Source organism: Mustela erminea, chromosome 2 (genome assembly GCF_009829155.1).
Source record: "Mustela erminea isolate mMusErm1 chromosome 2, mMusErm1.Pri, whole genome shotgun sequence".
In the NCBI taxonomy this organism is placed as follows: domain Eukaryota; kingdom Metazoa; phylum Chordata; class Mammalia; order Carnivora; family Mustelidae; genus Mustela; species Mustela erminea.
The window spans coordinates 95,085,386-95,110,894 of NC_045615.1; the positions used below are offsets into that span (position 1 = coordinate 95,085,386).

A 25,509-nucleotide genomic window follows, 5' to 3' on the forward strand; every position below is an offset into this window, starting at 1 on the left:
GTTGTCTCCCCATATTTTGGAATAATTTTCTTCAGGTTTCAGACATATCTCCATGCCCCTAGGGGAACTTGTTGCTGGTAGGTATTGTGCCTGCCATGCCCAGGTCCCTCCTTTCCTGTGATCCTCTAGCCCGGCTTAGAATAAGTTAAAATACTTAAATTATAATTTCATTATATGCTCTTTAGTATATGCTGTACAATAATGTATACATTATTTTATAGCTGCATATAAGATCAATGTTTTAATTAGCTATTGCCACAATAATGTTCTCTAGCAAAGAACCACAAAGTCTCCATGCTAGCCAACAAGAGGTTTCATTCTTTTCTCCTGGGTTTGCCGATGAGCTCTGTTCAACACACTTCTCAACACTCTCCTGGGCCCATGGGCAAGCTGTATTAGTACGTGCCTCTCGTGATCAAGGCAGAGGTGTGAAAGAGCACGTGTAAGCTCACGGGATTTCTTGAGACCCGACTTGGAACTGGCACAGTCTTTTCTGTCTGTATTTCATTAGCCAAAACAAGTCACAGAAGTGAAGGGGCAGATAAATGTACTCTCCCCACATTGAGACTGTGGCAAGTATAGATGTGGCCAGAAGGGGAAAACTGGGACCAACAATTGAATTTCCTAAGTCACCCCCAACCCATGGAATGTCTTCTCTGCTCTGTGAGTAATCAAAAGTATTGGAAAGCTATCAGGTATTCACCGACTGACCTCAAAACCCACACCTGGATGAGATGTGACCCAACGGTCCCTCCACCAGCTGGTGAGTCGTGTGCCCATGAGGCCAAGTCATCTAGTGAACTGCTGGGGTCGGAGCTACCTTCCTCAATGCGCAGGATCATCACACTCATTTGGGCAGGAATCATACTGCGGTCAAAGCTGGATTTAAGAAAATCAGGATATCTATTTTACTCTAAAGTAAAATGGTACCGAGGGCATGGTTTCCGAGGAAAAGCTCTTTCTGTCAACTCATTGCCTTGAGACAGTCAATGACTACTCTCTCTCTATCACATATTAGTTGTTTTATCCAAAATGGCCCCATGTCCTTTATAAGGCTTTCCCTTATCAGCCAGTCCTTGATGCTTTGATCCGTTATTGCCGGTTACTTTCAATGATGGCTTTACACGCTGGCTCACTGGCTTTAGACTGGGTGTCTTTTATAAATTTTTGATTGTGTGTTTATTAGTTTTCATGACAAATATGCCATATGTTTATTGTAAAAAAATGAAATACATAGATAAGCAAAAAGAGTCACTTTCCGAGTGCTTTATAAATACCACTTCAAATATTCTCTATACCTGTGCAAGATAGCTCTTGTTTGGCCCATTTGGCAGAAGAGGAAACTGAGGACAGTGAGATCAAGGAATTTGCCCAAGCTGACAAGGCTGGCACGTGGCTGTCCAGATCTTTCGGCTCTGAAGCCAGTGCCCCACCAGTGTACCGTGTTAATATAGTGCTCACACCCTGCCTACAATTCCTCTACTTGAAGCTCCGTGCTGTCTTTGTTTTATTTCTGGAAAACTTTAGTTCATACAAATAATAAATACATTGTGAACAATGTAGAAATATTCAGAGTAAACAATGAAAGTTTGCTGTCAAAATCCCCAAATCTCATTCTTTTTCCCTTCTCAGAGATAGCTACTTTTATCAATTTGGTGTGAAATTTCCCTGGCCTTTTCTTATGATTTTATAAATGCAGATTATGTTTTGTGGGTATGTCTCTACATGTGTATGGCTCTGTGTCTGTGTGTGTGTGTGTGTGTGTGTACTTTAGAGAAAAGGAGTCATACTCTACCTAGTCTTCTGCAATGTGCATTTCTTACCTAACATTCCACTTTAGAGGTGTGTCTGGGGCAGAGTGTTAGTTGACTCTAAGATCCATGTCCCCATTTTTCAATAATAGAAGAATTATTATCTGGGCATAGGCTGCCCAGAATAAAGCGACATTTTCTACTCTTCCTGGCAGCTAGGTGGCCACGTTACTTAGTTTTGGGCACCAGGGTATACATGGGAGTGTTGAGACAACTCTTAGTTCTCTTTTTTTTTTTTTTTTAAGATTTTATTTATTTATTTGACAGAGAGAGATCACAAGTAGGCAGAGAGGCAGGCAGAGAGAGAGAGAGAGGAGGAAGCAGGCTCCCTGCTGAGCAGATAGCCTGATGCGGGACTCGATCCCAGGACCCTGAGATCATGACCTGAGCCGAAGGCAGCGGCTTAACCCACTGAGCCACCCAGGCGGCCAGTTCTCTTTTTTAAGAGACAAATTGCCACGTGCTGTTTGGGCCCCTCCTTTTCTGTCTTTTTTTCTATCCTGTTGTCCTCACTGCTGGTTACTCCATCCTGGACCTCAGGGGTTGGGACCAAGCTCAATAGAGCAATAAGATACGGAGGTCCGTGTGTCAAGCCATGGAGTGCCATACCAGTTCTGATCCTATTCTCTTTGCTTAAAACAGAAATACATCTCTGTTTTGTTAAAGCCACTGCTATTTTGAGGCCTTTCATTATTTGCAATAGGTCTTTTTTTTTTTTTTTAAAGATTTTATTTATTTATTTGACAGACAGAGATCACAAGTAGGCAGAGAGGCAGGCAGAGAGAGAGGAGGAAGCTGGCTCCCTGCTGAGCAGAGAGCCCGATTCGGGGCTCGATCCCAGGACCTTGGGATCATGACCTGAGCCAAAGGCAGAGGCTTTAACCCACTGAGCCACCCAGGGCGCCCCTGTAATAGGTCTTAATCTAAGAATCGTGTGTTGTAGTGAGTGGCTGACTCAGACCGTGTGTTACTGTCTTGGCGGAAGTGACTGGTGGCGGATGGCAAAGAATCAAATATTATTGGCGAGGAAGTTCATGATCCCTATTTAGTTCAGTGGTCCCTATTGCATCTTGAAAGGCAAACCATTAGCTGGCAGAGGCTGTAGGGTTTGAGGAAAGGAAGAGAAACTGGAGAAGGTTGATGGTTACCCTTTCTGCCTTTTGGGTGCAGCAAAGTCCCACTCAAGAGCGATGAGCCCAGATCGGAGAGATCCAGCAGGGAAGCTGGAAGAGAACACAGTTCCACCAAGACAGCATTTCTGCCCAGAATCTGTAATCTACGTTGTCTCATTGACTACCCATGACCCTTTACAAAAGGAGAACAATGTACATCCACACGGAGACGTTCTAAGCAAAGACTCTGGAAGAAAGTTACAGCAGGAGGTAAAAGCCACAAGTCCTCTCAATCAAGTTCTGCTAAGAGTTTTCTGACAAATGATGGAATCCAGCCCCTGATGGGGTGGGGGAGGGCGCAAATGATTCAGGTTAAGCTGATTGTTTTCCAAATTGATTGTTTCAGAAGGTGATTGCCAGAAAGCCTCAAGGTGGCCAAAATCAAACTGAGAAGAGGGACCCGGCAGAATACTGAAGTTAGGAACAAAAGCGGTCATCTTCAGGCACTCTAGGTCAGTCTGGAGTCGGAGTGCCGGGATCAAGGCTCTTAGCTGTGCAGACTTGGAAAATTGCTTCATCTCTCCACTCAACACAAATTGATTGAGCTCCTATTATTTTGCCATGCACCTTTCATGGACTGGGGACAACATGATTGTTGTGGGTCTTGAGTGCTAGTGAGAGAAAGAGAGAGAGAGAGATGGATCCAGTAAACAAATAAATTAACATGATAATCGCAGAGAGTGGAAAGTGGTAAGAAGCTGATGAGGCGGACAGAGAGAGTATTACCAGTGCCTATCACATCCCAGGAAAAGCTCTGATTCTACATTAGTTCTAAAATCCTTCTGTGTTAGTCACTGCAGGGTTTAAGGGAGCTTAATACGTGCATTGCAACTCTGTTTCCTAGTTGAACCCTGTACCGCATGAAAAATAAAGCAAAGGAGTCAGGGTGACCCCACTCCGAGGACAGACCTATTACTGAGAAGAGCTAAATTCGAGTCCATGGCTCGGTCTGTGACAAAAACAGATTTTGGAATATGGAATCTTAGAATTAGACTAACTTTCCTATCCAGCCATTGCGATGGGAAAGAAATGACAATTCACTCAATTTAACAATGAAGTCCAAAGCAAGTAAAAATCTGATGGAAAAGAACCTTCACCATACAAGATGATTATACTTTTAGCATCTTCAAGGAATAGAATTTATCAGTATTTCCTTGTCTTTTATCTTGAGAAAAAGAAAAATAGCCCCTTCAGTGCCTTGCATGCCCAATATTTTATATTACTAGCACAAAGGTTTTTTTTAAATTTTAAATACTAACTTTATTTTTTTAAAGGAGTTTTTGCATTTATTTGAAAGAAAGAGAGAGAGAAAGAGATAGAGAAAGAGAACAAGCTTTGGGGATGGGGGCAGAAGGAGAGAGGGAGAAGCAGACTCCTGTTGAGCAGGAAGCTCAATGCAGAGGATGTGGGACTCCATCCCAGGGCCCAGAAATCATGACCTGAGTGGCAGGGAGGCACTTAACTGACTGAGAAATCCAGGTGCCCCTTGCTAGCACAAAGCTTTTAAGTCTCTCAAGTGTTCTCTACTGAACATGTTCATGTCTACTAGTTTAATAAGTCGAGGACTAATAAAAAGTACATGATACAGAAAGTTTAATTCTCCAGTGTCATGGATAACAATCTATAGTTACATACGGAACTGGGAATCTAGCAGAAGAGTTAGTTAGTGTACTGGACTTAGGTTGCGTATAATTGTGTGAAAAAGAATATGACTTTGAAACATTTCTATTTCCCTCCAGTGAAGCCACTATAGGGATGGAAACACCTAGTCTTGGTTCTTTGCTGTTCCATTCTGATACATCCTAAGACCCAGTCCATGTTTCTACTGAGGAGCGTAGATTTCGACAGCCTGCCAACATTATAGATGAGGTCCAGTGGCATGGGAATGTCATCTTGATCTCCCCTGTTCCTTTTCTCTCTCATGACATAACCTTGAATGTACATTAATATTAGGGCAGAAGCCATGGTGCAGGGCATTTCATTGTCCGGGAATGTCAAACTTTCCTAGGAAGCCGATTTTTCTATAAGAGAATTTCCACAATCTCGATGCATGCACTGACATTCTCTTTCCTGGGTGTGTTATTTCTCATGCTCAGTTCTTGTTCTTTTTCCTCTGACATTATAGGAGAAAATTAATGGTACAGAATAAATTAGGAGCCCTGGTACTTTATCATCTTAACTGTTCAGCAAATCTAATTGATACCTTGGGGAGATCAGGAGGTGCTTGCTGATAACTCCTTTAGAACAAAGGGCTTTTTATTTGTTTGTTTGTTTGTTTTTTTACTTTTATGTTCTATTTACCATAAAGAATCTCATACTGTTACAATGTTGTATAAATAATAAATACAATAGGAAATATGATAATTAAAGTTTTGGGGAGATGTGGCAGTTTTACCCTTTTCAAATTAAACTGCAGTGTTTTGTCCCCAAATTATCTAAAGAACTGACAAACCTGGTCAGTGGATTAGAAGTGAGTAGGTAGGTTTTATTAAAATTTCTGGAATATTTGTAACATTAAAAAGTAGTACTTAGGAAGGTTGAAGAAATTCTGTTTTTGGAGGTGTCTGAAACAGGATTTCTTTATTTGAGAGTAGGATTAGGGCTAACCTCAGAGAGGGTATTTTCTCAATGTCTGTTGCAACCTGTGTGTGTGTGAGAGAAAGAGAGAACAAGCATGTGCATACCGTTTTCTCGAGAGCTGAATTAACAGTGCTAGCTTATGGGAAGCTTTCTATCTAACTCAAGATCCAAACCTGCATTGAGGTTAAAAAATGATCATTTTCAAAATGAGTAGTGAAAGAGTAATCTTTGTGCTTTAGATTTAAAGAAGTCAGTTTTCTCTTACCTTCTCTATTTTTCCCACATGAGAGATGTGTCTGAAAGAACAAGTTCTGGAGAAATTTTTGCGCTAAAAAGAAGAGGCCACTTCTCAACTGTTCAGAGTCATCAGCTGAGAGGTCCTGTGGTCGCTCCCTTCCTGTCTTTAGCTTAAAGAGATTGAGTTGCATGGGGTGGACAGGGGGAGGTGGATGTAGAGACCTGAAGTACAGCCAAAGCTTCGAACCTGTACTCTTAGCCTGGACAGGTCTATTCCTGTGGATGCTAGTTTAGGTTCTTTACCTGCTGCTTAATGCCAAAGCGCCTTAATATTTTTCAGATTCAATTATGTACTTTTGCTGTCTAAGTGTCCCTGCGGCGTTGAATATTTCCACTTTGAATCCTGGCCCCACTCTTCCTCCTGCTAACACCATTTTTCAGCTCCATGCTACTGCCACTATCTCTAGGAAACCTTATTTGATTTCGAAATTAGGATCCTGTCTTACAGTGCAGAGGATCATGGGGGAGGGGAGGGAAAACTGAATGGGAAGTCACCAGAGAGGGAGACAAACCACGAGAGGCTCAACTCTAGGAAAGAAACTGTGGGTTGCTGGAGGAGAGGTGGGTGAGGGGATGGGGTAAGTGGGTGACAGGCATTGAGGAGGGCACGTGATGTGATGAGCACTGGGTGTCATACGCAACTGATTAATTATTGAGCCCTATATCTGAAACTAATGATGTACTACATGTTGGCTAATTGAATTTAAATAAAAAAGAAGGATCCTGTTTTATTTTTCTCTCTCAGTACCCTGTTCCTTTCCTTTAAAGTAATATATGTATAGAAATACATGTCCAGGCAGATAATTCATAATTATTTACAAAGATCTCTTACTTGTTGAAAGTTTCTCTCCTATATATGACGGTATGCTCTGGCTCTCGATCTAACCAGATAGGACAGTCCAGAACCAGATGGTAGACAGCCAGGCAGGATTTCCTGAGTGAATCAGTACATATTGCCTCACTTTTTCAGAGTGGCATTTGAGAGCTTCTCTGTCTTTATTAAATAATCTTCGGTTGGCATTACTCCTTACCAGTTCAGGTCAAGAATTCTGTGTTCTTCCTTCGTTGCCAAGGGGATTTCATATTGAAGGGAGTTCAAGGGAGATTTGTTTTGTAAACAAAGAAGTTATTTGATTGCATGAATATTCCATATTCTCTTAAAGGTTGTGTGTATTTTCTTACAGACACTCCCTTGTTTACAGGGTTTCACTGCTAGGGCAGTGTCCTTCCCCAAGTGCTGAAACCCCACTCATATTTCAGTAAAGGGCACTTGTACCTTCCAGCAGAATGTCTGGAAGCATGATTGCTGTGTGGTCAGAGCCCAGGGGCTGCTGTTCGGCCCGATGCCCCACAGAGCCACAGGGGAGCGATGAGGCTGATTAATGAGTACTAATTATTCTTGATCTGGAAGATCTCCCCTTAGTTCGACAAAATAGAATAGAATCCCCCACACTTGGCTCAGCCGGTTGGAAAGCTGGGGCCCCCCCGCCAGGCGGATGCAGGCCCTGACACTCTTTCTCGGGAAACCAAACACAGCTGAATAAACAACGCTCAAAACCCTGACCGGCTCTGCTGTCCCCTCTGGGGGCCATCCAATTTGTCTTCCCCCCTCTTATTCATAGGGATCTCAATAATTCAGTGTCCAGGCAGAATGCCTTGTGTTCTAAATTGTTCTAAATAAGAGGCTATCTGGTCCACGGTTGTCTAAACAGGAGGAGATGGTATGAGTCTCGTAACAGGAGCTCTGGGTGTACGTGCTCGCTGATGGCTGTTCAGTGGCTCAAAAAGTCCGGACTCAGGGTTAGTCTCTGATTCTTAGGGCTGTCAGAGGATGGACGCAGCTCCCCGCAGTCTCTGCTCGCACATCCAGGTTCATGGGCAGGCAGCAGGGGCAGCTGGCGGCCAAGGTTTACTGCTCACTCCCATCTGTCTTGGCCAGGAGACAGAAACCCCATAACCTTCCTGGCTTCCTTTGTCTCCCCTTCCCCCTTACATTTTATGGTCCAGAACTGGTTTCTAGCTGGAAAAAAAAATGAGTAATGAGTTGTCCAACTGTTACAGTAGGTAATGGAAAATGGCGAAGGGGCTTGGAAACGGTTTTTGAATGGAAGAGGAGAGTCTGTAGGGGGTCCTAACCTGAGACCCTGCTCAGCCCTTTGCAATCTCATTTATAACAGGACCAAATCTGCATTCTTGGTGGTGACCTTCTTATACCTTAAATTTCTCCTTCTCTGTTTGGTACCTCCAATCTGACCTTTCCTTGAAAAAATATCTGGCATTGAATTAGCAAATCACACCTTTATATGGTAGATTAAGCATATCAGCAGAACATGTTGCACTAAAAAAATTTTTTTCCCAATGTTTTTGTCCCCACCACTAGGGTATTGTTTTCTTCTTTCTATGGGCTTTTCTCAGATAATTGCAGTTCCTAGAGTCATAAATGTAGGCGTTGACACCAGATTGCGGTTGACTTTTTTAGTGTAGTGTACAAATGAAGTGAGATCAGTAATTTCATCATTTGGGATGCATGATACAGAGAAGCACTACCCTAAACTTCACTATATTTATTATTTTTTGAAAAGGTAACATGAGATAGATGTTCCCCTCGTCTCCAGCCTTTCTAAAGCACACAGTTTAATCAAAATCTGTCCATCCTAGAGATGTTATCCCATACCAGTATCACCACTCAATGACAGCCTCTTGGGTTTAATCATCACAAAATTATTAGCACAAAATTTCTCGCTGAATTTCTTCTACCTCTGGTATCTTAAGTCACTGGGGTCCCTGAAGGGCTGAAGGACTAACATTTCATTTCACCAAGAATGGAAAGAGAAAAATGGACAAATGTTCTTGGTAATTATTGATGGTTCAGGACATAATGCTATAAAGTTACCTAATGTGCTACCTTTTCACCTGAAAGAGAAAAAAATAGAATCTGTATAATCTTCCTATAATTGTGATTACTTACAAAAATTGATTGACCTGAACTATTCCGTTTTCTTCATCTGTATATAATTAATAATAAATGAATTCTGCAAGCTGAACAATTTTTTTTTGAAATTCATTTATTTGATAGTCTTGATTTGACCTCTTTGAAAATACCCTGCAGCTCTGCTTTTTGTTTGCCTCTTTGATTGGGCATGGGCAATCACTCATGCATAGAAATTCTTACTGACTCACTCAATGACACTTTCTCTTTTGCATACAAATGTTCTCTCTAATTTTTTTTTTTTGCTGTCATCAAATGTCCATGCGACATGATCTACAAATATGAAGACTGTGCTCATCCAAACAGAGTTCAGTGTTTAAATAAAACATATAGAGAGTTAATTTGACACATATTTAATGATGTGTATAATTGTTATTGTACTGCGTGGTAATTTGGCATAAATGGTAAGCTACTCATGTCATAGCAATGGAGAATATAATTATACAGACAGACTCAGCATTTTTTATAATCCGCAGTGGGAAGAATATAAAAGTGGGGGCAGTGAGAATGGAAACGTAGTTTGTGGAAAGCTTCTCCCCTCCCACATGACTATGTGAAGATTGAACGTTTACCTTTTTTCTCCCAGTTCTTTTTTTTTTTTTTTTTTTTTAAATAGAGAGAGTGTATGAGTGGGTTGAGTGCATGAGGGAGAGAGAAAGAGAATCTTAAGCAGACTCCACGCCCAGTGTGGAGACCAACTTGGGCCTTGATCTCATGATTCTAAGATCATGATCTGAGCAGAAATCAAGGGACCCTTCGCTGACTGACTCACCCAGGCATCCCTGTTTTCTCCTGGTTCTACCAGACCCTAAGGAAAAGTATCTAGCATCTCAGAGTCTCTCCTATGTTCATTTTCCCAGGGTTTAGATGGACTAGCAGATCAAACTACACTGGGGCTTCTTAAGCACGTGAATGTGGATCTCCCAAGTAGGTCATTTTGGAAAGATAAGAAACTGATTACAGGACTAAAATGTCCAATGACTCTCAATAAAACAAGTAGGAAAGGAAGTGTTTTCCACGCATCATTATCTTGGCGTAAGAACCCCTGGGCAATGGGTCTTTGTGCTCATGGTGGAGAAGATGACAGTTTGTGTCCTTACTTGGAAAGGCCTATGTATAACCAGTTGGGGTGTGGAAAACCTTTCACAAGCCTAGAATCATGGTGGTAGATCGCCTCTAATTACTCCTTTAGTAGGTATGCTTGGCAAAATTCTAGACTTAGATCTGTCCATTAAAGTGATTGCCGTTCCTTCTAATCCTAAACATTCTTATTTCATGTAAGTCTTTAGTCAATTTGAAGTCTAGTTCCACCAGAAACATTTCAACATCTCGTCCCTGTTTTCCTACTCCCCCAGTTGGCATCTTGGTTCCATCGAGAACTTCCTGCCCTTCTTCATTCTCATGGTGGTAGAAGGGAGCTCCGTGTGGTGACCTCTGGTCCCTCCCTGGTCTTGGCTGTGAAAGGGTTGACTTGGGCTCCTCTCTAGGTAGTGACACGGAGCTGGGCCAGGTCCCATCACTGACCAGCAGACCCCAACAGAAGTGTCTGCTGCAGATCTGGGGCTGCTATACACCATGCTTATATCTTTCTTACTTAGTCTGGGCCTCAGGTATTCCCTGGCTGACACAGCCTCACTTGACTCCCTCTGAACCCCTTCTATTTGTCTCTGGTTTGGATGTTCCATCTCAACCCTTTGCCCTTTGTAGGTCCAGTAGCAGGACCTCTGGTTCTAACTCAACATTTACCCACATCATCCCCTATCTCCAAAGGGCATGTAGAAACTTCTGCGTCTCATCCTCCCTCAAACAGTTAAAATTCAATCCTTTGCCAGATCATAATATGCTAGTTTATTTCCTTTGGTGCGTCTACATTGCTGCGAAGGTGCAAGGCACACTCCTTTCAAAACCCTAGATGTGAGAAAGAGTAATAATATCCCCTTCCATCAGTGTTCCCATAGACTTCTCTATCACATTTCTGCCAACCCAGAAAAGCCTAAAGAGACAGATTTAGATACACATATCTCATCCCTGCCTCTCTTCCCTCAGATTCCTTCTTTACCACAACCTTTGTTGGTAGCAGCAGTTTATTTTTATTTATTCTTTCTATTCTTCCAAGAAAACCCTGCATGCATTTGGGCCAGGAAGGCAGGGCTCTGTGCTCCCTAATTCCTCAGCCATAATGGAGGGTAGGACATGGTAGAGAGAGACAGATTGGCCAGTAAGTCTAAACTGGAGCGTATTTAACATTTTAAAAATAGTACACCCAATTAAAATGTCCACATGATAAAAACTCCCCAATCTCGGGGGATATTTATTCTTATTTAAGGGACCACTTCTCCCTTTACTCAAAGGGCAAGAGACAAGTTTCTGCTTTGAATTTACTTTCTGACTTGTCTCAGCCCCCAGGTCCTCTGAGGATGGCTCGGGAAACCTGGGCACTGGTCTGCTCCTGTGTTTGGCAACATGTCTTAGATCCAAGGAAGTAGGAGCTTGCCCATACTGGCCATTCAGAGACCCAGGCCGGGTGTGCAGGTGGACCCTCCCCTGAGCCAACGTAAGTAAGTCTTAGGGGATCTTGATTAGCTAGGATGAGTTGTTTCCCCTATTTAAAGCTAGCAGACTCTCTGAGATGCTACCTACGCGTAAATTAGCCTCCGTGTCTCTTCAGCCGTGGCTCTGTGGCCCAGAAGGGGAAAAGGTGAAAGCCAAGGTTATGTCTTAAGACCAGAATGCCTTTGCTTTCTATCTTTGTGAATTTCTCGAGTCACACTTTGCTTCATGTCTATCAGCTATGGAGATGCTTTCTGGCCTAAATACAGATTTGGAGTCTGATCTCATTCTCCAAGGCAGAATTTGAAATATGTCCTGGACATGAGTTGCTGGCAGGAGGCTTCACCCTGCTGAACGTGGCTCAGTCATTTTAAAGAGAAAGAGTCTTCTTTCCTTTTCCCAAGGGCTTCCTTTCTTGAATCTGCTAATTGTCTACAGTTGCCTGTATAAATAATTTTTATTCATTGTCTTGACATCAAGGTTATTCAGCTTTCAAATTCTCATCTGGATGTTTGTGACCTGTCAGGAGTACAGACATTGTACTTCCCTCAGGTTCTCAAGGATCCTACATGGGCTACTTCAGGCAGCAGACTTGCAGATTTGTGTCCTTTGATGTGGAAAGAAAATGTAGCTTATTTAATTTGCTGATAAATGGTCTGCTTCCCCTTGGAAGCCTGAATTTTGTGCTATGCAATCATTCAAACAGTCCTTTTAGATGGTTCTCCTGATGTTTATGTACAAACGCACATCTCCTCATATTTCCACATAGCTCCTGTCCAAGAGAGCATCTGTGTGATTGGAGGGGTGGCATAGCGTGATGAGGAGAGGCAGCGTGCTTGGATCTGTACAGTGCTTTATCAAAAGAAACACAGTCCTTGTAATAGACACATACATAACATAATACTGTATATACTATACTAAAGTACAATTGCTCTCTCTCTCTGTCCATCCACCCAGCCACACCATCCAATACTTCATGCTGTTTAGAAAGATCTTAAAGAACACTCTAGCAAGGGCTGTTCCATGACCTTGTGCCCACTGAAGGCTGATGGTAGCATCTCTGGGTACTCCACAGCGTGTGCTCCAGAGGCCAAAGGCCAGTGTGTCCTGACCTGTTTGCTTACCCTTGATCAGGCCTAGCTTCAGAGGCTTCGGCCCCACCTTGGTTCTCCCTGGCTCTGTAGATAATCCTGTTTCTACCTGGTTCAAGTTCCCATGAACCAGATGGAGTGTGAACTGATGGCTGTTTCTTCTTTTTCTGATTCAGAGTTCCTCAAAATCAGCGCTGCTTCCTGTCCCATGGCAGCAACCATCTGAGTCCTAAAAACTCAGTGCTTGGCCTGCTAAAGGCTTTAGAAAATCTTAACTCCCTTTGAGGCCATCATCTTACTGCAAAAATCCTATTTTGAATATTAGAAACTGATAATTAATTCTGTAGTTCTCGCTCAATTCCTAACACAATAACCTTCATGTCTTCTCTCTACGTGCAGCAGGTAGCTATACACTTCTGTCCAGCTAGAGGGCTAGGGAGAGAGTCGTGTACACAGAGATGCAGGAGAGGAACACATGCTAATATTTGTCAGGTTATTACTTAAGTGCACAGAGTGAACTGCAGCGAATTAAATGGAACAATCTCTGTTTCTTAGAGCTATAGCCCGGCGAGAAAGACAGATATTATTCAAATAAGCATCTATGCTAGTTTGTGGGCAGGAAAACAGCTGGCAGGAGAGAAAATGCCCGAGGTTGACAGTGGTAGGAAGCCTAGGTTAGACAGGGACATCAGGGAGAGCCCCTGCAGACAAGCGGCAGAGACCTGAGGCTGAGTGGGTGTCAGTCAGGCACAGTGCGGGGTGGAGGGGGGGGGGAGTGCTCCAGGTGGTGGGAACAACATGAGGGATGGTTCTAAAGGGAGCAGCATGGGGGAAAGCCAGCAATTGCTTCCTTTTCATCTCCATCAGGGAAGAAGCCAAAGTCCTCCTATCACCTAGAACCCTCTGCCATGTATAATTACCCCATTATCTAAACCAACTCTGTGATCACCTGTTATCTCTCTGACTTCATTTACCCCTTCTTTCTTCCTCATTCCCTCTGGAATAGCAACACTTACCCACTTGCTGTATGTCAAGCATACCAGGCAAGTTCCTACCTCAGGGCCTTTGCACTTGCCATTTTCTGCAGCTGAAGGCTCTTTTGCTGGGCAGTGGCAGGGATCACTTCTCATGTTCTCCCAGCTTTCACTCAAAAATGCACCCTGTCCATAACACTTGCCTTGGTCACTTTAACTAAAAATGTCATTTCCTCCTACTCTGACATTTTATGTCACTCTTTCCAGCTTTTATTTTTCTTATTAGCATTTCTCATTATCTAATGAACCGTATGTTTTATCTATCTGTCTTAATGATTGTCTTCCTCCCATGTAATGTAATGTAAACTGTGAGGGCAGGGGTTTTTGTCAGTTTTATTCACTGTTATAGCTTAGCAATTAGAGTAGTGCCTGGTGCATAGTAAGCATTCAATAAAGGTTTGTTGAATGAATAAAGAGGTGGTTGACACATCTGTTCATTTTCAATGCACTTTGGTTTGTCTTCTTCCCTGCCTCATGGAGTTTGCTCTGTGTCAGTCCCTGTAGGCTCTTACAACCTCTTAACCAAATCGGTCTCATCTTAGTCTCTTTGCTATAGACTCCCTGACAATGTGACACCTGCAATTTTAGCTGGTGTTCCTTCCTTCACAGCTTGAATGATTATTTGTGGGGCACCAACTATGTACCAGGCACTATCCTGGGCGCTAGAGATGCAGTGACCAGGAAGACAATATCCCTGTCTCCATGGAGCTTAGATTTTTTTTTTTAAAATTTCTTTTCATTGTAACAGAATTCATTGTTTATGCACCACACCCAGTGTTCCATGCAATCCGTGCTCTCCATAATACCCACCACCAGCTCACCCAACCCCCCACCCCCGCCCCTTCAAAACCCTCAGGTTGTTTTTCAGAGTACATAGTCTCTCATGGTTCACCTCCCCTTCCAATTTCCCTCAACTCCCTTCTCCTCTCCATCTCCCCATGTCCTCCATGTTATTTGTTATGGTCCACAAATAAGTGAAACCATATGATAATTGACTCTCTCTGCTTGACTTATTTCACTCAGCCTAATCTCTTCCAGTCCCGTCATTGACGGAGCTTAGATTTTAAGCAAAAAAAATTTTCCCCAGAGACTGTCTTGTGACAAATGCATTCCCCCTGACTCTCTGCCTCCACCTGCTGGAGGACCTCGGTAACAGCAGCCAATCTGGCAAGGCGCACCGCTACTAAGTCACTCACTGGGCGTAATGCCGCAGGGTGTAGGAGCAAGAAAGGAGAAATGGCCCTGTCTGATGCAAACCCTGCAGAGGGCTGCAGAGATGCCCAGGCAAATAGCCCCTGAAGGAATTATCCAGCTGGGAGGGAGCGGTGAAGTGCTGTCCCTCGCTGAGTTTAAACACACACTGGCCATCCAATTTCCCACTACCGTTAAACTTCCTCATTACATGACAAGGAGGATCATTTTCTTCTAAATTTGTTCTTAGATAAATTAGAATGGCCACTGAGGAAGAATGGCTACATCTGTGTAGGCCGTAAAAAGCAATGGAGCGGTGTCATTCCGATTCCCACAAGTGCGTGGTTTTACAAAAGTTGTTGGACATGCCATTTGAAACACACATATTGTACACTTCACACTGCACACGTCCAATGTGGCAAATGCCTACGGAAAGCTAAGGGGGAAATATGACAGTTCCCCAAAGCTGACACTAATGCCTTTATAAAGGGGGTTTTGGTGTATTGCAATAATTACAACGACAGAAATTGGAAATAGAGTATTATACACGTTCAAAATATTAAAAAATAGCTTGAAGTTTCCTGGGGAGAATCAGTTTTTATTAGCATATTATAGCTGATGAAAAAGGCTAAGAAACATATATAGTATTTAGTTGTGAAGACATTACATTCTAATGAATGTAGAGTATTTTCATACATAAATGAATCTTAATAGCTAATATCATTTTTATATTTTAGATCAGACCACATAAAATTCTTATCTCACGAATGCAAAGTTTTTTTTAAAAATCATAATAATGTCAAATTTTAGTATAATTATAAATAGAGATTCACAGACCATTTTAGGCCTGTTTTTACTGCTACGACACTACCTAGTATGCTATTATAATTGTGAGCCCCTTCAGATAGGGACAGAATCCTATTCATGCTTCTTTATTCTCAGATGGTTCTAGAGCACCAAGGAGAGCCCCACATGTAGGAGGTATTCAGTATGGATTGAACTGATCAAGGAGATGGGATATAAGCCGGTTGGCTTCGAGAAACACAATTCACACTGAAGAGAGCAAGAAGCTTGGCTTTTGGAGCAAGACTGCCTGGGTCCATATCCCAAGTCTGCTCCTTGACCTTATGCCTCAGGGCCGTGCTCTGTAAAATGAGGATAACAGTAGGAACTCCCTCACAGGGTGGTGGTGAGGATTGCACGAGTTAGTTAAAACATGTAAAAGGCATTTAGAACTCTGTCTGGCTCATGGGAAAGACACAATACAGTTAGCTACTGGTAGGTCAGATCAGCACACATACTCACAAGAAAATAGAGAGTACGTGTTTTTCTACTCTTCCCCCTACAAGTCTCCTTTCTGGGCCTTTCTGCCCACATGCACATTTGCAGACACATAACCCCCTCCATGAAAATGAAGAGAAGCGGTTCCTTCACAGGCTCCCAGGAATACTAATCTGGAGGGGAGCCGGGATCCTGATAAAGTGTCTGCCCCTTTAAATGAACCCAGCCTGCCCTTGTAAACCTGAGCTGAGATTCTGTAAAGGGTCCCAGCAAGGCTTCTAAGCTCTATCCCTGGATCAATTCCAAGTCATTTTCCATCTGCCAGTAGTGCTAATCCTTGATCTTGGCGTGATTAGATAATCTTTTCAGATATTAATTTATGTGGCTTTCTTCCTGCATCTTTTCCTTTACAATGCCTGTGACAGCTTTGCTGTCTCTTCCTCCTCTGCACCCCCATTCAAGCTGACCTTTAACCCAGCTCTGTTTGCTTCATTAACTGGTGGAGGTGGGGGCAGAGTTGGGGGATGTGGTTAAGGCGGAAAGCCCTGCAAAGCGTCTGAAGAGTCTGCAAAGCATCCTGACTTTCTTTGCTCAAAATCTAAGCACATCTGAAAAGTAGAGGGTCCACTAAGTTGATAGAGAGGGTAAGTGAATTTGTGGGGTTAGAACAGTCTCGAGGAAACATAAGGGGAGAATGATTTCCTGCAATTTTTTGAGCTTCTTTCAGATTGGGGTAGGGTTTGCAATCTGAGTGGTTTACCAGTAAAAGAGATCTGAACATTATTCCCTGCCGAAATTTCAAACCTATGATGTGACTCCAGGATTGGCTTCACAGTACACGGGGAAGCTGGGACCACAGACACCTTGTTAAAGATTTCCACATGCAAAGCTCAGGTTGGAAGTGATAAAGAGCTGGCAGGCAGCAGACATGAGGATGAAGATGATGGGACTCTCCAAGCAGTCTGTGTGGATAGCAGGCCAAAATTTGGAGTGCCCCTTCGCTATGTCTTGGTGATGGAGAAAGCTCTGAAATGGTAGCAAAATGCCTATGGGTAGAGAAATCCCAAGAAATGACAGGTACAATTCCTACCTGCGTGGGTGAGTGGGCTTCAAAATAGAAATTAATTTGATGAATACAAAATTAAAAAGTGCAAAAGTTTGGGTAGGCTTTTCTCCTTTGTAGCAATCTTTCTCTTTCTTTTGCTCTAGAATTTTGACCCCACTGGAGGGCATTTACATCTCCCAATTTGAGGAGATGCAGTGCACTTGTTGGTCAAGTCTTCTGAGAGTGAGAGGGGAGGGCACAGGCCCAAATTAGATGGGTCAGACTGCCCTCTTTCAGGACTTTGCTTCATAAGGGGAGTGATCCAAGTACCACGCACTGTGGGATCAGACTAGTCTGGTTTAGCAGTAATCGGTCCCTGACCCCCACAGCCACAGCTGCCCAGTTTCTGCCCTCTGCAAGTCCTGGTCTTCAGGTCTGCTTTGATTCTGAGAACGGCTTCCTACACTTCACTACATTCTTTTTCAGTTTGCTCTAATGTCCGACTGTACATAGCTTTGGGTTGAGGAACAGGTGATGAATTGCTGTCGTAGTTGTCCTAGGCTTTTCACCAAGATCTGCATTTTGGCGTTTCCTTCAGCTTTGCACACTGACCCTTCTAGTAAGAGGTGACTGATCTTCCATCTTTCTGAACCCAAGTGATGGAGTCCTTCCACTTCCCCTCTCCCAGAATCCAGTGGAAGGAGGACCAGGGGGGTGGTTGGCTCCTCCAAAATCTTCTGATTGATTAAAAGATGGTCCCTCATTTTCACTATGTCCCCAAATGAATTTTATTTCATCATTCTCCAGTTTTCAAAACATTAGCATGAACCTATCATGTTCTGATCAGTGGCTAACATCAAGACCTGAATTAAGTTTTGTTCCAAACACAAAGTGTTTTAAAATTTTTTCTTTTATCCTTTTGTGTCATTTTCTTTGATCTGAGTTGCCACTTCTGTTCACTATACAAATGTCATGCTAAAATTTTTATTTTATGAAAAGTGATGCATCTCAAAATATTAGTGAATTCACAATTGCAATCCAATTTGGAATGTTGAATTTTTTTTTTTTTTTGGCCAAAATTTAATTTGAACATATAGCAGGGTTGGTTTGAATTTTTTGTCAGTAATAAATTTAATTTTGTATCTGTTAGATACAGATTTTCTTGATTTTTTCAGGGTTTTCATTCCTCTCCTTCTCTGCAATTTTATCACCGTAATATTTTAGTACATGATTTAAGAACATATAAAGAACAATACATACTCAATGTATTAATTTTAAAATGTTTAACATTTTGTATTTGCAACTTATATTGTAGCACAAACCATTTTCAGAATAATAAAGAAAGTTAATCGAAAGTTTCTTTTACTTTCCTCTCTAAATACACCTTTAGCAAATCTTTTTGAATTTGTATTTTCTAAAGTTAAGTGATCAAATATCAAGAACTAGTCAAAACAAGCAGACTGCTGAATACACAGTAAATGCTTAATTAAATATTTATTGAATAAGTGAACACAACAATTTGATCTGACTTTATTTTTTTTTTTTTTTAGATTTTTATTTATTTATTTGACAGATAGAGATCACAAGTAGGCAGAGAGGCAGGCAGAGAGAGAGAGAGGAGGAAGCAGGCTCCCTGCTGAGCAGAGAGCCGGATGTGGGGCTCGATTCCAGGACCCTGTGATCATGACCTGAGCCAAAGGCAGAGGCTTTAACCCACTGAGCCACTCAGGTACCCCTGATCTGACTTTTTAAAATTTACTACAAACTCTCTTACAGGGCATTAAGCTATACTTCATCTGTCTCTTTTCACATATCGTTAAGGGATTAACTCAGAGGTTTATCAGTTATGTCTGTTCCCACTGTGTTCATGCAGAAATGCTCTCCATTACATGAAATGTTCTGATGAGGTGAGACTCATTCATTACACAGAGTTTTGCTGAGCATCTGTAATGTCTTGGGCTTCGGGCTTACACAGAAATTCAGCACATCATCTCTTCCTTCAAGGACTTTGAAGGAGTTAAAGAGTAAACAGATCATAAGAGCAAAAAGGGGTTAAGTGTAATCAGTGGTACATTCAGAGGGTCATGAATAAACAGAAATAAATGTACATCTGTAAGGCATCTGGGGTTAGGAAAGGATTCACAGAAGATGAGCTAGAAATTTCAAGTCTGTGTTAAAAAAAATCAATAAAAATTTCTTTGCTCTGTTTGGTGGTAAGAACATATGAAGCATACTCTCTACCTTCAAAAAAAATTTTATCAGGTAAGGCTAATGTAGTACAATTAGGTAGCTTCACAAAAGTAGGGTTTTACAACACCAAAAGGATAATTCATAAAAGTAAAAAAAAAAAGATAAATCAGACTTTATCAAAATTAAAAAGTTTTTCTCTGCAAAAGTGAATGAAAGACAAGTTGTAGACTGGGAGGAAATACTTGCAAATCACATATCTTATGAAGATTCTCATGTCCAAAGACACAGAGAACTCTCAAAAGTCAAAAAATAAGGAAAGAAACATCCTGGCGGGGGGGGGGGTACCTGAGTGGCTCACTTGGTTAAGCGTCCAACTCTTGATCTTAGCTCAGGTCTTGATCTCAGGATTGTGAGTTCAAGCCCAGCATTGGGCTTTGAACCTACTTAAAATAAAAAGGAAAAGTAAAGAAAAGATCTCAATTTAAAAAATGGGCAAAAGATTTGAGCAGATACTTCACCAAAACAGAAATATGGATGGGAAATGAACACATGAAAAAATATGCAACATCATTATTTATTTAGAGAAATGCAAATTAAAATTCGGTGAGATAACACTCCATACCCATTAGAATGGCTAGTACCACCCACCTTCTCCCTAAATACTAGTGAGGATACAAAGCAATTAGAACTTTCAAGCATTGCTGGTGGGATCACAACATTTTATAACCACTTAGGAAAACAGTTTGTCAGTTTCTCATGAAGTCAAACATACACTTACCATATGACCCCTCAATCTACTTTTTAGCCAATAGAAGAAGAACTTTTAGTTATATAAAAACTTTTACATGGAAGTTTATATAATAGATTGTTAATTGCCAAAAACTAGAGACTATGCAAAAGTCCTTCCATCTACAAATGGATAAACCAACTGTGATACCCTCATATAATGGGTCACTGCTCACCAACAGAAATACACTACTTATAATATACTCAATAATGTGGACGAATTTCAAATGCACTTTGCTAATCGAAAGAAGTCAGCCCCCAAAGGGCACAAAGTGTATGTTGTCACTTATATGACCTTCTAGGAAAGGCAAAATTTTGGGGTCAGAGAGAAATAAATCAATGGTTGTCAGGGGTTGGAATTGGTGAATAGTTGAGGACAGAAGCAAAGCGTGAAGGGAATTTTCAGGACGATGGAATGGTTCTATTGCATGATTGTGGTGGTAAACATGGTTATGTTTTTGTCAGAGCCATAAACTGTACACCACCAAGAATGTATTTTACGTATAAACATTTTTTAAAATGAGGGGCACCTGGGTGGCTCAGTGGATTTAAGCCTCTGCTTTCAGCTCAAGTCATGATTCCAGGGTCTTGGGATTGAGCCCCGCATCGGGCTCTCTGCTCAGGTGGGGAGCCTGCTTCCTCCTCTCTCCCTGCCTGCTTCTCTGCCTACTTGTGATCTCAGTCTGTCAAATAAATAAATACAATCTTTAAAAATAAATAAATAGGGACGCCTGGGTGGCTCAGTTGGTTAAGCAGCTGCCTTCGGCTCAGGTCATGATCCCAGCGTCCTGGGATCGAGTCCCATATCGGGCTCCTTGCTCCGCAGGGAGCCTGCTTCTCCCTCTGACTCTGCCTGCCACTCTGCCTGTGCTTGCTCTTGCTCTCTCTCTGACAAATAAATAAATAAAATCTTTAAAAATAAATAAATAAGTAAATAAATAAAAAATAAAAATTTTTAAAAGTGAAAAGAGCAGGGTTTTGACTTCCTAGTCTCTTGCTCAACGCTATAAACGAGGAGATAAAAATAAATTCAACTTTGAGTACAATGCCCTCGATATTGAGTTCTACTCAGTCTATGCAGAGTATAGACTATTCAGTTATATAGGTGTGCACATAGATCTTGACACTCAAAGTACTAAATCTATGGACGTATATCAACTATTTCAAGTATAAAAAGATGAACAGAGAAAATTAATTTCTGATAAGACTGTTATGTAAAGATCCATAAAAACAGAGTAAGGGCAACCTGTGTAAAGGTACAAGGGCACCAGTAAGAAATATCTGTGAATAGTGAGAGAGCAGATCCCCACATTTATTTTACAAGAGCTCTTTTGTATTTAGTTCACTGCCCCCGAAATTATTGAAAAAGATTAGGGACCTAAACGTTCTGGTACCATGTCCATTGGGAACTCTCAACAATTCAGATCTAGCAAGTATTTTAGTGGCTCTACTAGTCAGGACTCAACAGGTGGCAAATGGCAGAGACCAAACCTCAACTGGGTTAGATAGAAGGATAGTTTACTGGCCCACACAACCCAGAAGGTAAAAGAAAAGCATGTAGGAAACGGGGCTACTATGAAAGGGATAGGTACTCGCACCAAACTCATGTGAATTTGACAACTTACTCTATAAAGCTTTAACAATAATTTCAAAGAAATAGGTAATTGTGAGGCACAGATGAAAGGAAATATTTAGGATCCCCCAGAGCAGGTCTATGCATCTTTTGTTATCACATCTGGAGGCACTCTGGCCCAGATTACATACGAGTTCTATAAATAATGCATGAGGTAATATTAACTCTCACAAAAGAATGTTGTTTGATGTACGAATGTTTTGTACCCACATAGTTACATAGCTTACATCAGATTTTCGAGGGAGTCAGGCCCTATAAACCTATGGATTCCAGATTTGCTTACTATAAGTGCTTCTGCATAGACCAGGAACATCCTTCTAAAGACATGACGTAGATGTAGATACCCTTCCTAGTAAATATCATTGGCCTGTTTTCCAGAAGGTCAGTCATTCAGGTGTTTACAAGGACATTGGACCAGATTGTCTTTCTCATTTCTTATCTGGACGTGCCATTGTCCCAACGTCTACATGAAAGCGAGAGGACTGGCACAGTCCTGCTTTTATTTTCTTCTTAAAACCAAAGACTTGAACACTTATATAAATTAGAGACTCAACCTCATCAAGAGTTTTTTCTTTTTCTCTCTTTCTTCTTCTCTTCCTCATTCACGGTCTTTCTCAGTCTCTGCTTGGCTTCATTTTGCAGATAGATTCTCTCCTTATCCTTTGCTGTCTCTAGAGACCCTAGTAGAGAAAGTTATTTTGACTGTTTGTTTGTTTCATTCAGAATCCCGGGGAAAACCTTGGGAGGATTCCTGTTTGGGCATCTCCCTGTTGTCAGAGAATTTAAGTTCTGGATCAAGTGGAATCAGGGGAGCATGTCCTGTTATTTATGAAGAAGTAGGAGGAAACTTCCTTCAGAGATAAAAATAACAGCCCACTAAACTGTCTGAATCACCCTTGTCTTAAACACAACCAGAGTTTAGTCTGAATTATAATATTTTATTAATGAAGATACTCTTCAAGATATTTTTATCCATGTTTACTAGGTGTGATTTTAAAGTAAAACTTTTGTTTAGGGGCACCTGGGTGGCTCAGTCAGTTAAGCATCCAACTTGTGATTTTGGCTCAGGTCATGATCTCAGGGTCCTCGAATCGAATCTTGCACCCAGCTCCATGCTCAGCAGGGGTTCTGCTTGAGCTTCTGTCCCTCTGCTCCTCCCTTCTCTTGCACTCTCTCTCAAATAAATAAATAAACCTTAAAAAAAACCCAAAGTGAAACTTTTGTTTAAAATATCATGGAAATTCATATCAAATGATTATTTTTCCAAATCAGTTTTTTTTGGGGTGTTTATTTAAAACATCCTGCAACTATGGAAAAGATTTTTAGAGTTTTTAAAAAGATTTATCCATTTATTCTAGAAGAGAGCCAGCGTAGTGGGGGTTGGGGCAGAAAGAGAGGGAGAGAGAAAATCTCAAGCAGACCTCTCCCTGATGAGTTCAGATTCCCAACTCAGGGCTCAATCCCACTATCCTGAGATCACGATCTGAGCTGACATCAAGAATTCAGCCAAAATCGAGAGCTGGACACACAACAGACTGACCCACCCAGGTGCCCCAGATATTTGGAATTTTTTATGAAAATGCTTTCAAAATCCATTTATGACTTAGACAGAAAATTATTCTCATTACTTTATAACAACATATTAAATTTTATTCTCTGCAGTCAAATGTTTTATCATTAGCATTTGTCTTAGGAGAAAACTCTGGAAGTTATTAAGTGCATAGTGACAGAAAAATATTTTCTTAAGTCCTTAGGGGTCAGACCACTTCCAAATTAACAAACAATAATATTTCACTCTTCAGCTGTAAACTATTCCATAAAATGGAATGGCTGTAGAGAACATAGGGGAAATAAATCCTTAAAACAAGAGTATGCTGTTTGGCATGCATTTAAAAATAGAATTCATGTTTTCTTTGGAAACACCAAAGGATTTATTTCCAATTTCACTTCCTAATAGACATTTGGATTATAGGACCACTCAGTTGAATGTGTCTTCAGCAGTTTTTGTTTGTTTGTTTATAAAAAAGGATCATGGCACATATATGTGACAAAAATATGCGACTATAATGAAATGTGTGGACTCTGATCATTCTGTGTGATTGAGAACTAATTATGTCCTAGTCGCCATTTCCCCAGACACCAGCCGTTGGATGGACAAGGATTGCTTCTGTCTAATTTACTTCAGACCCAAGGGCACCAGGTCTGGAAGGTTGTTCTCAGCTTTCCTGAAACTTTAAAAGGTCTTTTCTTTGTACCTTTACAAGTTAGCTTGGGAGACCTTCTGGGGAGATTTTGTTTTGTTTTGTTTTTGTTTTTGCCAACAGTGCTGCTGGGGTCTAAGGTGGATAGAGAAAAGGCTGATTGAAAGGAGAGCTGTGGCTTTGGGCAGGTCAACAGTCACACCGTCACCCGGCCACACGGTCACAAGTCAGCTGAAGCCTTCCTGGCATCTAATCACGAGAGTAACAGACAGATGATCTCCTGAACACAGGGAAAGGAAGAAAGGAGTTCTTCTCTAGCCTTTCTCAGAGGGGTAACGTTTCTGTTAAGAACTTTGGAAGGGTAAGTGGGGCTTGGTAGGAGGAAGGGGAGAGTGGGGAGAGAGCTCCAGGTCAAGGCGATACCATGGAAAATGCAAACTTTCCAGAACTGGACATGGTTTGTGAAGGAATTCGGACTTCACTCTGTAACCTATGAGGTCCATTTGAAATAGAGAAGCTATTTGAGCAGGAGACAGTTCAGAAGCCTGGGTCTTGGGGCCACTAGAGGCTGGATTCAGGCAGCTAGGACTGGAAGCAGGGACTGGGTCCTCCAGGAATCTCCCCGGGGGAGGAGTTGGGGAAAGATCCGAGTGTATATGCAGGCGTGGTGAGAAGGGGGAAAGGGAGATGACATGTAGGAACTTCTAGTGCTGACTTAGGATTTATTGGATATGAGGGTCGAAGGGGAGGTGGTCTTTCCTGCAGCGCCCAGAATGATCTCTGCGAAAAGCAATTATGATAAGCTATTGACCTTGTGTAAAATGCCTTCATTAGGTTCTCGTTTGTAGGCAAAAAGGCAAAATTCCTTATCTATTCACTTTTACATCTTTAGTATTTAATATATGGTAGACAAATACAGATATAATAGATGGTAGATAAATACAAATATTCTCCATCCCATCTCCTCCCTCTTCTATGAATATGTGCCAATTAAATTGATCTCTATTCTCCCCTGAAGGTGGAGGGAGATTTTAAGGGAGATAAATGGAGGTTACTGTTGGTGACAGGGCTGAAATCGTTCTTGGGGCTCATAGTGACAAACTTGATGCTCTTCTTGTCCAAATAAGATAACCGAGGTGGCATTCTCAATAAATTTTAAATTGTAATAAAAATACAAAGATTATGATTACGTTCTGTTGCACATTTTATATTTGCTGAGGTCCTCAGTCTTTCGTAGAATATTAATAAATGTCTTGAGGGTCAGAGATATGAATGTTCTAATCTCAGTATAACCACAAGCTAAGACCATTTATTATTTTAAAGGACCTTTTTCATATAAGCAAAACCCAGGGGTATTTTTGAGTGTAGAATTTTGGCAAGGCCATTTGATATATTCCTGTAAATGTATGCCTTGAGGTCTTTTCCAAACATAGTTAACCCATTTGGGATAAACATTCTTAAAATGATCTTACATCAAATAAGTATTGACATGTTTTTAAGGTCATTTGACACAAGACTAGAATATTAACCAGAGGCTAAATTTGATGTATTTTTTTATACCAGTAAGTAGAATTAAAATTCACTGCATTTATTTATAATACAAATTTCAAGTATTAAGAAGTCATTTTGAGGGGTGTCTGGGTGGCTCAGTGGGCTAA

At 41.4% G+C, this 25,509-nt stretch overlaps 1 protein-coding gene across 3 annotated transcripts in view; it reads left to right on the top strand.

Moving 5' to 3' along the window:
* Positions 1 to 24,131: 24,131 nt before the first annotated feature.
* The window catches only part of ZNF330 (zinc finger protein 330), a 42,983-nt gene continuing 41,605 nt past the window's right edge, over positions 24,132 to 25,509 (top strand). For 2 of the 3 annotated variants that reach the window (XM_032333475.1, XM_032333476.1), the window contains exon 1: positions 24,132 to 24,212. The gene's annotated coding sequence lies outside the window, so the exon portion shown is untranslated. The remainder of the gene's footprint in view (positions 24,213 to 25,509) is intronic. The other variant, XM_032333477.1, reaches the window with a different exon arrangement.